Raw genomic sequence first — 17,782 nt, 5'->3', positions numbered from 1 at the left:
CAAGTGACACAACCCCACATAATCAGTAACTTTGCTGCCCTTTATCCAACCTTCCAGTGCACGCGTGTACATACTCACACACTCCACCCACGTACTCGAATCAAGTTTCTTGAAGTTCCTAAACTTCTGTCGGTACTGTTCTGGTGTAAGCCCATACCTGAGGCACAAGGCCTCCTTCATCGTGGGGTAGGTTAAGGTCCCTGCTGCTTCTAAGGGTGCTAAGACATCCCTCCCAGAGGCCTCAAAATGCTTCCACAAACCCGCTCCCCAACTTTTCTCAGGCACTTCATTCATCTTCAAGGCAAGCTCATAGGATCATAGATATCCTCACCCCTCTGATAATTCTGCACCAAATCTTTCGGTATGTATACTTTACCCGCCTGTACTGGTTGTGCGCTGCCACCATTCGGACTGGACGCCACCTGTTTGGCTTTAATGTCCAGCTCCCTCATGCTCAACTCATGAGCCAACTGGAGTTTCTTCCCACCAGGCCCTTAGAGCTTTCTGTAGCTCCGTCTTGTTGGCGCTGCCCTTCGCTGGGCATCCAAGCTGCTTGCAGAATTGCTTTAGTTGCTCCTTTTTATACTCGAGCAACTTTTTCACCTCGAATTGCAACTCCGGCTCCTCGCCTACTCCGTTCAGAGACATGATGCTTCGTCGATCCTCCAAGAATAGTCTTCGCAAAAAAAAACTTTGTGCGATGCAACTGCTTACTAGATTAGTGATGTACGAAGAATCACTGCAGGTCAAGTGCAAATACTGGTTCAAATCCCACCGCTGCCACCAATGTTAGATCTGGGGGTCTCTAGTTGGCAGAGGTATACACCTTAGACCAAATAGGGACCCTTGCTTCTAGTCAGGGTACAGGGACACACACGGTAGATAACCCCTGCTCACCCTCTAGGTAGCTTGGCTCGAGCAGACAGGCTTATCCCCAAGGCAATGTGTAAGGTATTTGCACGTAGACACCACAATGATCCCCCCTCCGCACACCACAAACTTAGACCACACAGGTGAGTTATATCGAAATTAATATATCTTTATCTAGTTTCCGCAGTTGAAATTAAGCATCACAGGTTTACACCATAGTCGCTTTCTTAGTTGGTCGGGATCGTCAGACGATAGTCTCTAGTCTCTTGAGTGATTCGATACTCACTGAGAATGAATCAGTTTGTAGGCCCTCGATGTTTAGGCAGCTACGTCGCTCCGGCGGTGTCACTGCGCTCGTTGCACAAGCGCTCCTCGGGCTGTTCGATGCAAGGATTCCACAACTCCCTCGACGAGCCCCCAGTGACGATGTCGACGTCACCGGAGTCAGCCACTCACAGCGCGGCTTCGTAGAGCAGGGAAATACGACTCTCGGTCTGCTTCAGGCCTCCGGGTCGCGGCAAGGCACGTGCCGATGAGCACGTCGATCTTCTTGATGCGGCAACCGGTGTCAGGCCCGGCTCGGTGCGGTACTCTCCAGCAAGACAGAGAGCAGCCAGCCCACCTCACAGGCAGATGTTGAGAAGCTTGGTAGAACAGTCCACGGTCCCTGCGGCGCACAGCAGCGCAGGTGGGACACAGCAGAGTCTTGAGTTCTTGGCAACCTTTCTATCCCTGGGTTGCGAAACAGGAGGCCAGCTCTTCTCAGGCCCTTGGAGATTCAGTTGAAGACACAGCACACAGCAAAGTCTTGTTTGGTCAAGTGGATAGGGTCAGCACACAGCAAGACCCCTTCTCCTCCTCAGCTTCAGTTGCACAGCAGAACAGGTCAGCCTTTAGAGCACACAGCACGGCAATCTTCCTTTAGTTCTTCAGCGGTCCGTCTGTAGTAGAGGCAAAAGATAGGGGAAAAACCCACGCCAAGGGTGTCAGGTCTAACACGTGTCCCCTCCAGCTGAAAGCGGGGAGAACTACCCACCCTCTTGGGAGTTCTCATCGCTAAGGCGGAAAAACCTGGACAGACCATCAGCATTGGCGTGCTCTGTACCGGGACGGTGTTCCACCGTAAAGTCCATTCCCTGTAGGGAGATGGACCACCTCAACAGTTTTGGATTCTCACCCCTCATCTGCATTAACCATCTGAGGGGCCGGTGGTCGGTCTGAACACGGAAGTGAGTCCCAAACAGGTAGGGCCTCAGCTTCTTCAGGGCCCAGACCACAGCGAATGCTTCCCTTTCAATAGCGCTCCACCTCTGTTCCCTGGGAAGTAGCCTCCTACTAATGAAAGCTACGGGTTGGTCCCCGCCCTCGTCGTCCATCTGTGAGAGTACTGCTCCCACGCCTTGCTCTGAAGCGTCTGTCTGCACTACGAACTCACTCGAAAAGTCAGGCGCCTTAAGCACCGGTGCTGTGCACATTGCAGTTTTCAGGGCATCAAAAGCAGTTTGACAGGCCTCGGTCCAATTCACTTTCCTGGGCTGATTTCTAGAGGTTAGTTCCGTCAAGGGGGCAACAATGGTGCCGTATCCCTTGATGAACCGTCTGTAATACCCGGTGAGTCCTAGAAAGGCCCTCACCTCTGTCTGCGTCTTGGGGGGTTCCCAAGCCAGAATGGTATCGATCTTCGCCTGTAGGGGCGCCACCTGGCCGCTCCCCACCTGGTGTCCCAAATACACCACTGATCCCTGCCCTATCTGGCACTTACTAGCCTTGATAGTGAGGCCTGCCTTCTGCAGCGCCCTCAACACTTCACAGAGGTGTTGCAAGTGTTCCTCCCAAGTGGAGCTGAACACAGCAATGTCATCCAGGTATGCGGCGCTGAATTGCTCCAGCCCGGTCAGTACCCGGTTGACCAGTCTCTGGAAGGTGGCAGGGGCATTTTTCAATCCAAAGGGCATGACTCGAAACTGGAAGTGCCCCTCTGGCGTTGAAAATGCCGACCTCTCCTTTGCCCCGTCAGTTAAGGCAATCTGCCAGTACCCCGAAGTCAAATCGAAGGTGCTGAGGTACCGGGCAGCTCCTAACCGATCCACGAGCTCATCAGCTCTGGGGATGGGGTGCGCGTCAGTCTTGGTGACCGCATTGAGCCCGCGGTAGTCCACGCAAAACCGGAGTTCTGACGGGCCACCGGGTGTAGCAGATTTCTTGGGAACGAGGACCACAGGGCTAGCCCAGGGACTGCTAGAGGGCTCAATTACCCCTAACGCCAACATCCTGGAAACTTCTTCCTTGATGCTGGCCCTGACCTTGTCAGCTACTCTGTAAAACTTCTGTTTCACAGGCAGGCTATCTCCAGTGTCCACATCATGGACGCACCAATTGGTGACACCTGGTGTCAGGGAGAACAGGGAGGCAAACTGACCCAACACCTGGCGACAGTCGCTCTGCTGCTCTGGGGTCAGGGTGGGCGAGAGGACCACACCATCCACTGACCCGTCTTGCTCCTTGGTTGCCAGGAGGTCAGGGAGAGGATCACTATCCTCTTCCCCACCGTCGTCGGTAGCCATGAGCATCGTCACTTCAGACCTCTCGAAGTGGGGTTTGAGGCGGTTTACATGCAAGACTCTAAGGGGCTGCCTAGGAGTCTTCATGTTGATCAGGTAGGTCACCTCACTCTTGCGCTCTACCACCTCATATGGCCCGGTCCACTTGTCACGGAGCGCACAGGGCTCCACCGGCGCCATTACCCACACTTTCTGCCCGGGATGAAATTCTACCAGAGTGGTATTCTGGTCGTACCATCTTTTCATCTCCTCCTGGCTGGCTTCTAGGTTCTCCTGAGCGAGCTTCCTGAAGCGCTGCGTTTGGTTGCGGATGGCCAGCACATAGCTGAACACATCCTGGGGGGTCTTCCCACGGGATTTCTCCCACCCCTCCTTCACCAGTGTGAGAGGTCCTCTAACAGGGTGGCCATACAGTAGTTCGAAGGGGCTGAACCCTAAGGACTTCTGGGGCACCTCCCTGTAGGCAAACAACAGGCATGGTAACAAGACGTCCCACTTCCGTCTCATGGGCTCCGCTAGGCCCATAATCATACCTTTCAGGGTGCGGTTGAACCTTTCAACCAACCCATTTCCTTGAGGGTGGTAAGGAGTGGTGAACTTATAAGTTACTCCACACTCCTCCCACAGAGACTTCATGTACCTAGAGATGAAGTTGGTACCCCGGTCGGAGACCACCTCTCGAGGGAACCCTACACGGGAAAAGATCCCCATCAATGCACGGCCCACCACGGGTGCTGTGATTGTCCTGAGAGGGACTGCTTCCGGGTACCGAGTGGCGTGATCCACCAAGACCAGGATAAACCTGTTGCCTAAGGCGGTCTTGGGATCCAGGGGCCCTACGATATCAATGCCCACCCGCTCGAAAGGGGTGCTCACTACAGGAAACGGCTGGAGGGGCGCCACGCACTTCCCTCCGCTCTTACCACTGGCTTGACAGGTTTGGCATGACTTACAAAAGGTACCGACGTGCTTCTTCATCTGGGGCCAGTAGAAGTGGGTGACAAGCCTGTGATAGGTCTTGTCTTGCCCCAGATGTCCTGCGAGAGGCACGTCGTGAGCCAGACCCAGTAAGAAGTTCCTGAAGCGCTCGGGTACCACCAGCACACGGGCTGCACCGGGCTCAGCGAACTTAGGCTCACTATACAGTAAGTCATCTTCCCAGTAGATCAAATGTTCCTTGGACCCTAGGCCTGCTGCCTGGTCTGCAGCCTGCTGCCGCACACCAATGAGAGAAGGGCACTCCTTCTGAGCCTGGCAGAATTCCTCCCTGGAGGGGCCACCCTCTTGCTGCCAATGGGTCAGCTCAGGCAACTCCCCCAGTTCGGCCACCTGCTCCCCTGTAGGTTCCAGGGCATCCCCCTCAGGTTCTGCCTCCTCCTGGACCGTGGGAACAGCGGGGGCCGGTTTCCCGCGCCCTCTGCCCCTTCCTCTCCTGGCAGGTTCCTGGGCCATTGTTCCAGGCTCCAGTTCTACTAATTCACCCTTACTGGCTGTCATGGCACGTGTGGATACGCAGATCCACGCTGGCAGTCCTAACATCTCCAAGTGAGTTCTGCGCTCTACGTCCTTCCATGGAGAACTCTCCAGGTCGTTACCCAACAGACAATCTACCGGCAAGGCATCACTGACACAGACTTCCAAGGTACCAGAGACTCCCCCCCATGTAAAGGGAACACGCGCCATCTTGCAGAGGCGAACTGAAGTGTCAGCTGCCACTACTGGGTGGAGCACATTGGGAATGACTTGCTCTTCAGACACCCACTGACACCTGACAGATGTCACACTAGCCCCGGTGTCTCTCAGAGCCTCTATCTCCCTCCCATTGATGGTCACCTTCTGCCCGTATTTCTTAGTGTTAGCGGGTATCAAGGCATCCCGGACCATCTCTTGGTCTCCTAACGAGACAAGGGTCATCATAGCTAATCCCTCTTCCCCACTGGAAATCAAATCCCCTCCCAAAGCTACACTAGCTAACCCTGGGACTGGAGCAGCAGCTGGTGCTGGGGGTTTATTGGGACATTTAGGGGCGATGTGCCCCACTTCCCTACAAGCATAGCAAGTAGGCGGTGGTCTGTTGCCCTTAGGGGGCCAGGACCTCTTCGGCTTGGGGGCTTGGGACTCCTTCTCCTGGGAACTGTTTTGGGGCCCTTTAGAGAACTCCTTACTGTTACCCTTGTCCTCCCCACCTTTCTGCTGGGGACCCTGTCCACCCTTGGCTGGCATACTTACCACCCCTTTGTTGACCCTGGTGCTAGTCCAGCGGTCTGCCTCCTTAGCAAGCTCACTGGGATCAGTTAACTTGCTGTCTAAAAGATGCTGGCGCAGCTCTGGAACACATAGACTACTCAAGTGCTCCCAACTAATCAAGTGACACAACCCCACATAATCAGTAACTTTGCTGCCCTTTATCCAACCTTCCAGTGCACGCGTGTACATACTCACACACTCCACCCACGTACTCGAATCAAGTTTCTTGAAGTTCCTAAACTTCTGTCGGTACTGTTCTGGTGTAAGCCCATACCTGAGGCACAAGGCCTCCTTCATCGTGGGGTAGGTTAAGGTCCCTGCTGCTTCTAAGGGTGCTAAGACATCCCTCCCAGAGGCCTCAAAATGCTTCCACAAACCCGCTCCCCAACTTTTCTCAGGCACTTCATTCATCTTCAAGGCAAGCTCATAGGATCTAAACCACGCATAGATATCCTCACCCCTCTGATAATTCTGCACCAAATCTTTCGGTATGTATACTTTACCCGCCTGTACTGGTTGTGCGCTGCCACCATTCGGACTGGACGCCACCTGTTTGGCTTTAATGTCCAGCTCCCTCATGCTCAACTCATGAGCCAACTGGAGTTTCTTCTCTTCCAAAGCAAGAGCATTCCTCCTCTCCTCCGCCTCTTTCTCACTGTCAAGGCGCAGTTTCCTTTCTTCCGCTTGAGCTTTGAGCTTAAAAAGTTCAATCTCATGGGCTCTAACCCTCTGGTTTTCCTCCAGCTCCTCTGGAGAGAGGCTCCTACTGGAATGGGCGCTGCCAGCCCTAGACGCTGGCCTATTCACTGGCAGATCATCGGATCCAAATCCGTGCTCCGGTGTGCCATCCCCTTCCGTAGTTTCCTCGGTTGCGCCATTCTTGGCCTCCCACCAGGCCCTTAGAGCTTTCTGTAGCTCCGTCTTGTTGGCGCTGCCCTTCGCTGGGCATCCAAGCTGCTTGCAGAATTGCTTTAGTTGCTCCTTTTTATACTCGAGCAACTTTTTCACCTCGAATTGCAACTCCGGCTCCTCGCCTACTCCGTTCAGAGACATGATGCTTCGTCGATCCTCCAAGAATAGTCTTCGCAAAAAAAAACTTTGTGCGATGCAACTGCTTACTAGATTAGTGATGTACGAAGAATCACTGCAGGTCAAGTGCAAATACTGGTTCAAATCCCACCGCTGCCACCAATGTTAGATCTGGGGGTCTCTAGTTGGCAGAGGTATACACCTTAGACCAAATAGGGACCCTTGCTTCTAGTCAGGGTACAGGGACACACACGGTAGATAACCCCTGCTCACCCTCTAGGTAGCTTGGCTCGAGCAGACAGGCTTATCCCCAAGGCAATGTGTAAGGTATTTGCACGTAGACACCACAATGATCCCCCCTCCGCACACCACAAACTTAGACCACACAGGTGAGTTATATCGAAATTAATATATCTTTATCTAGTTTCCGCAGTTGAAATTAAGCATCACAGGTTTACACCATAGTCGCTTTCTTAGTTGGTCGGGATCGTCAGACGATAGTCTCTAGTCTCTTGAGTGATTCGATACTCACTGAGAATGAATCAGTTTGTAGGCCCTCGATGTTTAGGCAGCTACGTCGCTCCGGCGGTGTCACTGCGCTCGTTGCACAAGCGCTCCTCGGGCTGTTCGATGCAAGGATTCCACAACTCCCTCGACGAGCCCCCAGTGACGATGTCGACGTCACCGGAGTCAGCCACTCACAGCGCGGCTTCGTAGAGCAGGGAAATACGACTCTCGGTCTGCTTCAGGCCTCCGGGTCGCGGCAAGGCACGTGCCGATGAGCACGTCGATCTTCTTGATGCGGCAACCGGTGTCAGGCCCGGCTCGGTGCGGTACTCTCCAGCAAGACAGAGAGCAGCCAGCCCACCTCACAGGCAGATGTTGAGAAGCTTGGTAGAACAGTCCACGGTCCCTGCGGCGCACAGCAGCGCAGGTGGGACACAGCAGAGTCTTGAGTTCTTGGCAACCTTTCTATCCCTGGGTTGCGAAACAGGAGGCCAGCTCTTCTCAGGCCCTTGGAGATTCAGTTGAAGACACAGCACACAGCAAAGTCTTGTTTGGTCAAGTGGATAGGGTCAGCACACAGCAAGACCCCTTCTCCTCCTCAGCTTCAGTTGCACAGCAGAGGTGCTATCTCCTCCCTCCACTCTCCTTGCGATTGTCGCCATTCAGCAGAGGGCTGACTCGGCCAACCTCCCGGGGGATCCCCAGCCCCTGTCACTCTCAAACCAGACAGTCAATCCACAAGCGCGCCCAGGCACACAGAAGGGTCAGACAAGAGAACAGCTACTCTCTAAAAAGTACTGTTCTCCAACTTAGGATTTAAAAACAATCTCTCCTAAAAGATGTGTTATTAAATGCTGAGCTCAGGGATATCAAACACTCATGTCTTATCTTGTTCGTATGAGAAGATAGGCGGATAGCCATCGGCACCCGCCTCCCTCATGTTAGCCTATGGAACAAGATAGCCTTGCAGTAGTGAACACACAAAATGGCCGGTGTTCACTACCAGAACATGTTACCTGCACTAGTACATGCTCTACCTTCTACATACACTGCACCCTGCCCAGGGGGGTACCTTGGGCCTTCCATAGGGATGACTGACGTGTATGAAAAGGGAAGGGTTAGGCCCGGCCAGTGTGGACACTGGCCAGGGGGACATGGCAGTCCGGGGACTGCAGGCAGGCCTGCGGCGGCAGGCCTGAGACACTGTTTTAGGGCTACACAGGTGGGTGGCGCAATCAGCGCTGCAGACCCACTAGTAGCATCCGTCATCACCAGCCCTGGCACACACAGTGCACTTTACTAGGGACTTCATGGTGACACAGATGTGCCAATCAGGTATATCCAATCAATGCGATACTTTACACAGGGAGCACTTACACTCTGGCACTGATTAGCAGTGACAGAGTGTCCAAAGCATCTAAACCAGCATATCGAAATCCAGTACAGCATCAAAAATCCATGTAGTAGAGGCAAAAGATAGGGGAAAAACCCACGCCAAGGGTGTCAGGTCTAACAGGGTGTATATAATATCCTTACTTCCACGGATAGAGTAATTTCACAGTTACACGCACATACACTCATCACACACTAGGGCCCATTTCACTAACATACACTCAAATACTCTACCAGCACTGAACCTGTGGAAAGAAAACTCCTGAACACCCCGCATCTATATCGAGGTCGATAAGACCTGGTTATTGTAACTGCCCTGAAACATAGTCTAAACAATCTATACCATAATAATCACAACATAGTCCTCAATAATTGACAAGAAATAATAACCAACACCGTATTCAAAAGTATGGTACTTTATCTAATTAGTCAAAGAAAGTAAATCAGAATAAATCATTTTTCTCATAGTTACCTATTCTAGCTAAATGACAGAACGGGTCAGGACAGGTCTCTCAGTAAAGTCTCTCAAGACGTAGTCCTCTTAGCAACGATCCTCACCAACGCAGATTCGGGAAGGAAAATGGCAAAGTGGCAAGGTGGCAAATGGCAAGTGGCAAAAACCCTCTCTAGGCTAACAATTTTTATAGTGTTCTGAACAAAGGAAAGAAACAAAAGTGTTCTTTACGTCCGCTGAACCTCCGAGCAAAGCGAGAAGGAAAGGATGTAGCATCGTTACATTTGGAAAAATCTCCGCTCAGAAAAATCACAAAAATAAAAAGACAGAACAGGAACTAAACATTGAATGTATCTTCTTAACTTCCACACTTTTCCTCCGATGAGCTCAGAGCTCAGAGTCTTTCTTTAAAGCTCCTTTGTTTTCCAAGGCTGCCAAGGCTGTCGTCCCAATGCATCTGGAGACATGCCCAGAACTGCTGCTGTCCTCACGGAAAGTTTCAACCAGGCAAGGACTGTGGACAGATGACTCGCATCCATATTCAGCAAGGCCTTTTCCACCACAAACTCTTACTCGAAACCAGGCTCTAAATGTCGGCCATCTTTAGTTAGGCCACAATAGGCCACAATAGACCATCTTAATTGAAAGAGACAAAAACAACGTTACCACAGCATAGTGATTAAACAGTGTTAACCCCACTAATACCCTTATGTGTATGTAATTATCTAGCCTCTGCAACATAGAAAAGCATTAATTCGAATGCGTTTCGTGCTTTAAAAATAAACAGCACTCAGCAACATTTAAACATGTAAACATGCACGTTATTATTAATCAGCACACATATGCGTTCCCACGTGTAATTCTCTCTTGTTAAAAACACACAGGTTGATCAGTATAAAACACTTACACAAAACAAATGATTAATAATTAATAATTAATAAATTAATATGACAAATAGACAAGCCAGAGCTTCAAAAAACCCAATTAATTTTCAAAACAGAAAACTCTGCTCTAGCAATCCCCCCTTTGGTGATTTTATCACCAAATAACCCCAAAAAAATTAGTGAAAATTTAGTCCCATTTTAGGAGAAATCGGAAATGTCTTTTTCCCCTTACACAACACTACACACCAGTCACTCTTTCATCATCCCTCTTTGTTTCTAAGTAGACACTCTCCCTCAATTCTTCTAATTCAATTTCTTGTGGTTCTCTTTTCAGCCTTTTATTTCTCTTTTCATTATTTCTTTTAATTAATTTCTTTTTCCCTCTCCTGTTTTTACAACACAAACACACCAATCTAAGTATCAATAAAGCAACAATTATACAAGTTAAAGGAAACAATATCTTACCTATAATAGTACTACCTATTTTTGCAATAAAACTCTTAACAGCTATCACCTTATTAGCTAATTTTGTCCAGATACTTTCAGCTTCAAGTGGTACTAATTCTTCATGCAAATCAGTAATATTTTTGATATAGACCTTCAGGTCTTTGCTTTCGTCTGGAATGTAAGTGCAACAATGTTGAACTTTCAGCATTCCACAGACTCCACCCTCCTTGGCCAATAGAATATCAAGGGCAAGTCGATTTTGCATAGACATGGCACGTACGGCAATCAATTCCGTATTTACCAAAAGAAACCCTCCAGCGGTATTTGTCGATAAGCGATCCACCACTGTTGACAGTTTCCGAATTCCATAAGCATTCAAAGAAATTCCCACTGCTGGAATTAAAGCTCCAAATATATCACCTACAATTTCAGACCAAGTTTCTCTCTTGAAACGCATTAGTAAATTAATATTTTCTACATCTTCTATTCTATCTATATGAAAGATCTTTGGAAAGACCAGGCCCACATAACACATGCCATACCAATGGTCAGGCAACTTGTAATAAGCCTTGTTCCCACAAACATAGTACACTCCTGGGAAAATTGTATCTTCTCCACCTCTAAAACCCCATCCTGTTGCAATGAAGTATGTATCATGACATTCACTAGTCCCAACAAAGTATGTATCATATTGGGATTTTCTTCTTGTAATGCACAGCTTACCCTTCTGTGGTGCATCTAAAGCTAAAGTTGGACTAGCCCCATTTCTCAATTCTTTTCCCATTTCAATATCCCAAATTGTCTCACTCACTTTATATTTCCCTGCTTTCTCATGCATGCTCAATCTCCTTTCCTCCACCATATTTAGGAAAGCTTCCTCCTCTTCTTTCAGACTGCAAGTTAAATTATTCCTAAAAATGTAATCCAATGTTAATTCTTCTTTTTCAATAAAAATCTCACTAAAAATGTTAGCTTCTTTAGCTGGATTCAGCTCTTTGTTCATTGGCAAGTGCCCAAAAATACTATCTTTGTTAGACATCTTATAATCTATTTTCCCTAACAAATAAAAAACACTACTTAATACACTACAAGAAATTCCATACGTAGCTGGTAAATGATGATAAGTAACACCCTCTGAAACGGATGCAGGTAATTGCATACAAACGTAGCAATCCCTAACTTCCATTGTTTTCACATATTCGTATAACAACTTTGAAAAAACATTACTAGAAAAATCATTAATTGACCTATCTTTATGTACGTAAGTATTACTAATTCTAGTCGGAATTACTTTTTGTGAACTCTTCTCTGCATTTGTCACATTCTCTGTATGCATCTCAAATGAACCTATTGTAACTCTAAAAGTAACTAATAAAGCTAAAACACCCCATATTAGCATTAATAATCCAGTACAGCAGCAGCACATTTTACACCATCTTCTTAAGAAGGCACATCTACTTTGATTATTCTCTATGTTAGCCATTTTACTACTTTGACCGTGTCTTTTAACTTAGCCTCTACTACTCCACTACTTAAGACTTTTAAATTCTGGATTACTTCAGACAATCAATTTCAGCTTTCTTCTTCTTTCACTTTTCCCAAGTGATTTCTTCTGTTCACTCAATTTGGATATTCATCACTCTTTACTTCATTCTCTTCAACATCAAACTGTATTAGATCTCCAACGATATCCTCAGTATCCGACTTTTCATCAATGTCAGTCAAGATTTCTTTCAGGATTTCACCAGTATCTACCTCAACCACTTCTCGTACGGTCTCCTCTGGATTTCCTTGACTTTCTGCCTCTTCACCTTCAGACAGTGCCACGTACGTCCATTCCGGCGACCTATACTTCTGGTTAGGTTTTCTTATTCTCTTGATCTCTTCTGGTTCTTTTGACACTTTTCTCTTTTCACCTCTTGCTGGATTTTGACTTGACACCTCATTCACTTGTTCAGCTTTCGAGTCATTTGCTCTTATCAGTCTGTATCTCAGCCTCTTTATTCTGTTGTTGGGCCAAAGATCTCCTCTTACAACCTTTTTCGGTCTTGTTTCTGTATTATTTCTCTCTCCAATCCAAGTTCTCTTTCTCAGAACTCGACCCTCTGATTTTTCATTTTCACTTTCATCCGATTCTGTTTCAAATGCCTCTGGTTCTTCAGCAGTTTTCTTTTGCTCCACAGTCTTTTTCACCACTGTTTGAGACTTCCCTACTTCTATCCCTCCTCGGGTCTCCGACACGCAATCTTCTTGCTGTCTACTTGTCCCTTCACCTAGCTTATCAAGAATGTTCCCTACACCTCCCTTTCTATCTTCTTCTAACCCTGCTTCTTCAGGTGTAAGCTCAAGTGGTTCTTCAATCTCCTCCTCTTCTGATTCAGGAGTAGTCTCTGTGGAATTACTCTTTTCTTTTCTTTTTCCTTCACTGCTTTTCAGAACTTCAGGCTCTCTCACAGAATCTGATCTCTTCTCTGAGACTCTCAATGGTTCTTTTGAAGCCCTTTCTGCTTCTTTTCTCACTGGTTCTGTATCTTCATCATCACTGGAATCTGACTCTTCAAAATACTCCTTACCAGTCCCATCCTTTGGGTTTGGAACTCTCAGAGTATGACTCGCATGTACCCAGTTTTTCACTCCAGCACACTTTACTGCAGTTGTCGTAGTTAGAATGACTTGTCTCGGCCTTCCCCACCTTGGAACCAAGCAATTTCTTCTTCTGTGCACCTTAATCCTCACCCAGTCCCCTGGACTCAGATCATGAGCTTGCTTCTTCTCAAGTATGGTAGCTTCTTCTCCAACCTGGTGAAACACAGAATGAACTGCGTCAGCCAGGCCTTTACAGTAATCCAAAATCATGTCATCAGTTATTGTCATCAACTTATTGACAGGTACATATGCATGTCGCATTGCACGTCCCATGATTATCTCGTGCGGACTTAAACCAGTAGTTCTATCTGGAGTAGATCTGATAGTCATCAGCACTAGAGGCAAAACATCGGGCCATTTCATGCCAGTGGCTAAACACATTTTACCAATCCTGTTCTTGATTGTGCCATTAATCTGCTCAACCACACCAGAAGCCTCTGGTCGGTATGCACAATGTAGCTTCTGCTGTATGCTTAATGCTTCACAAATCAAACTCATGGGTCCATATCGAAGTGTCCACCTCTATCAGACTCAATCGTTACTGGAAACCCGTACCTAGGAATCAACTCTCTTAACAGTAACTTTGCCACTGTTATTCCATCATTTCTCCTAGTCGGATAGGCCTCCACCCATCTTGAAAACAAACAGACTACCACTAGAACATACCTCAGTCTGTTCACTTGGGGCATTTCAATGAAATCAATCTGCATTCTTGTAAAAGGACCTCCATCTCTGCCTATTGTTCCCAGACTCACCACTGTCTTTTTCCCAGTGTTAAATTGCTGGCAAATCAAACATCTTTGACAGATGCTCTCTGCAATTGTCCTGAATTTTGCATTGTACCAGGTCTGCTTAAACGACCTGATCATCGCATCCCTCCCCAAATGTCCCTGGCCATGATACATTCTTGCCATTGACGACAAAATGGAGTTCGGCATTACTGGTCTGCCATCTCTATAGACCCAAACATGGTCTGTTTCTCTTGGGGCACAACCTGCGTTAATCCAGTCTTTCTTCTCTTCCTTTCCTGCCTCATCCTGCAACTGTTTCACTTCATCCCACGTCTCTAAGACATTAGTAAACATCACAGAACAAAAAGACATTTCACTTTCTCGTTCCCGATTAATAGACTGATTATTCTTTGCACAGTATTACGCAATGTCATTGGCATATCTGTTGCCAACTGTCACAAAATCATCTCCTTGTCCATGAGCAGCACACTTTACAACTGCTAACTCTTTAGGCAACTGTATCGCCTCAAGTAATTTCCCAATCACCTCAGCATTCTTTATTGGAGTCCCACTCGACGTCAAGAAACCTCTTTGTAGCCAAAGTTGGCCAAAATCATGCACAACTCCAAATCCATACTGACTATCAGTCATCACAGTCGTTCTCAAATCTTTCCCAATTTCACAAGCTTTTGTTAACGCCACCAATTCAGCAAATTGCGCAGATTTCACTCCTTTCAATGGTGATGCTTCCATAACCTCTGAAACTTTGCACACCGCATATGCTGCACATAGCACACCCTCATCATTCCTCAGGCATGATCCATCCACAAACAACACATGATCACTCTCATGCAAGGGAAGATCCCTTATGTCTGGTCTCGGTTTTGTACAGTAATCAAGCACATCCAAACAATTATGATCATCTTCTGTCTTCACACCCACATTTTCAATATCCGGCAACAATGTCGCTGGATTCACATTCACACATCTCTCAAGAGTCACATTTGATGCTCCCAGAATCACTTTCTCATATTTAGTCAGCCGACTATGTGACATGTACTAGGTTCTGCTTCTTGTCAAAAGAATTGCCACATTGTGAGGTACGAATACCCTTACAGGATATCCCATTATGATTCCCTCACTCTGTTCCAGGCTTCTGCATGTTGCAGCCACAGATTTCAAACAACCTGGTAAACCTACAGCTACAGGGTCAAGTGTCGATGAGAAGTATGCAATAGGCCTCCTCAGCTGTCCATGCTTCTGAATTAACACTGAAAGTGCACATCCATTTCTCTCACTGCAATACAATTCAAACTCCTTTTCATAGTCTGGCATACCCAAAGCAGGGGCTTCACACATTCTATTTTTGAGCTCTTCAAATGCTGCCATTTGTTCTCCATCTAGTTCCAATGGGTCTGTCATCTCACTTTTTGTCAGTTTAATCAGTGGCTTTGCTATCAGAGAAAAATTAATTATCCACTGACGACAATAACCCACCATACCCAGGAACATTCTCACTTCCCTCTGGGTTTTCGGGGCTTTAATTCCCCTGTTGATTTTAATCCTGTCATCAGTCACTTTTCTCAAACCTTTTTCAATATTGTGTCCAAGATAATGTACCTCTTTCTTACAGAATTGCAATTTTGCTGGAGATACTTTTAACCCTCCATCTGCCAGATGATTCAGTAAAGCTATAGTATCTACTTCACAAGCTTCACGTGTCTTTGATGCCACAAGTAGGTCATCAATATACTGCACTAGTACTGAGTTTTCAGGCATGATCAAGCTCTCCAATGATCTTTTCAATAACTGATTGAATATCGAAGGACTCTCCGTATACCCTTGTGGGATACGACACCATGCTAAAATACGCTGGCCAAACCTAAATGCAAAAATCGGCTGGCTGTCATGATGCAATGGAATTGAAAAGAACGCATGACACAAATCAATCACTGTGTACCACTCAGCATCATGTGGAATCTGATACAAAATCACTGATGGATTTGGCACAATAGGACAACATGCCACCACAATTTGATTAACTTTTCTCAAATCCTGTACGATCCTAAATTTCCCATTTGGCTTTTTCAACCCCATTATTGGTGAATTAGACGGACTACTCAGTAGTTCTCTCAGAACTCCCTGTTGAATCATTTTCTCAATTATAGGAGTTATTCCTTCAATTATTTCTGGTGTCATTTTGTACTGAGGAATGTTAGGATACGTAATTCCCTCTTTCACTGAAATTTTCACAGGATCTACATTATTCATCAATCCCACATCCTCTCCAGTAAAATCCCAAACTGTTCTTTTCACTGTATCTCTCAGCTCTCGAGGCAAATCCTCCGGATCAAACACAGCAAATGCACCAACCATTTCACTCTCTCTATTTCCTAGAGTCATTCGGTACAAAACATCCTCATCTGGGGCCTCATGTAGGTAGCCAAATACCGGTCGGTAACGGCCGATTTTCGGTAAATATGCCGTTACCGACCGGTATTCAGACAAGTGAGATGTAGGAGTCCAAAAACCACTTTTCGGTAAATATGAGGCGGTAAATACCGATTCATAGTTACCGAATTCTAAAATACCGATTCATATTTACCGAATACATTATTAACGAATCGGTAAATATGAAGTGGTAAATATGAAGTGGTAAAAATTTAAAATGACATGTAGGAGCAGTCGGTAATTAAGAAATCCAGGAAAATCGGTAAATAAGAGTCGGTAATTAACACGGATGGAAAGCAGGTGGTAACCATCAACAATGCACATAAGCAATCCCAAAATGCAACAGCGTGGACAACATGGCCGCCATGTACGTCATTGCAAGGCGCCTACGTCTACAGGCAGCAGGACTGAGGGTGTGGCGACGGGAGGAACAAATCTACAGACAGCGCATCACACTATTCCAGCTGACTGATGCAGAGATACATGAGAGGTACAGGCTACACCCCGAAACCATCATGGACTTAATCAGGGACCTTCACCCACTCCTGGACCAGCCAATAAGAAGGGCGCACGCCATACCCCCACATGTGCAGGTGCTCTGCAGCCTACATCTGTTGGCATCCGGCAGTTATCAGGTGGTGATAGCTGCGGTGGGTGGGGTATCCCAGAGTTGCCTGTCACGTTTCTTCAGGAAGTTCCTGGATGCCATGATGCAGAGAATGCACCACTACATAAGCTTCCCAAACACACAGGCTGCACTGCAGAAAACAAAAACAGACTTTTATCACATGGCACAGTTCCCCCATGTCATCGGCTGTATTGATGGTACACACATCCCAATCTGTCCACCAGCTGAGACAGAGCACATCTACAGGAACAGGAAGTCCACCCACTCCATCAATGTGCAGGTGATCTGTGATGCAGGGAACATCATCACAGATATTGTTGCAAAGTTTCCTGGGAGCACCCACGACTCTTACATCTTCCAGAATAGTGGGATCTACACACGACTGAGAGCCGGAGAATTCGGAGAGGGATACCTGCTGGGTAAGTAACAGTGACGCCCCTTGAAACCTGCAAATCAGAGTGTATAGAGGCATGTAACTGATGGTTCCCTTTTACTCATCCAGGCGACAGTGCATATGCATGCCGTTCATTCATCCTCACTCCCTACCTACACCCAGCAACCCAGAGTGAGAGACGATACAACGTGGCCCACAAATCTACACGCAATGTGGTGGAGCGCACGTTTGGACTGCTGAAGAGCAGGTTCCGCTGCCTCCACAAGAGCGGAGGCGCACGCCAGTACAAACCCATCACCTGCTGCAAGATAATTGCCACTTGTGCAATGCTGCACAACCTTGCCACGAAAAAAGGTACAGATGTGGAACTAACATATTTTGAGGACAACGAGGATGAGTCAGGCCAGCCAGAGGGCAGCGCAGCTAGAGTGCCAACTGCAATCGATGGGAGAGAGAGACGGGCAGAGATCACATGCAACTATTTCTGAGTAAGTGAGGGGACACAGCGAGTCGTGAGAAGTCATGACGTAGTTTAATGTGG

General features: G+C 47.3%; 1 protein-coding gene across 1 annotated transcript in view; it reads left to right on the top strand.

The window, feature by feature from the left end:
* Nucleotides 1–17,782, top strand: part of LOC146808751 (cell adhesion molecule CEACAM5-like) — a 460,313-nt gene that overhangs the window by 441,346 nt on the left and 1,185 nt on the right. The window lies entirely within an intron of this gene.

This window comes from Triturus cristatus, chromosome 7 (assembly GCF_964204655.1).
Source record: "Triturus cristatus chromosome 7, aTriCri1.1, whole genome shotgun sequence".
In the NCBI taxonomy this organism is placed as follows: domain Eukaryota; kingdom Metazoa; phylum Chordata; class Amphibia; order Caudata; family Salamandridae; genus Triturus; species Triturus cristatus.
This window is presented reverse-complemented; position numbering and strand designations above follow the sequence as displayed.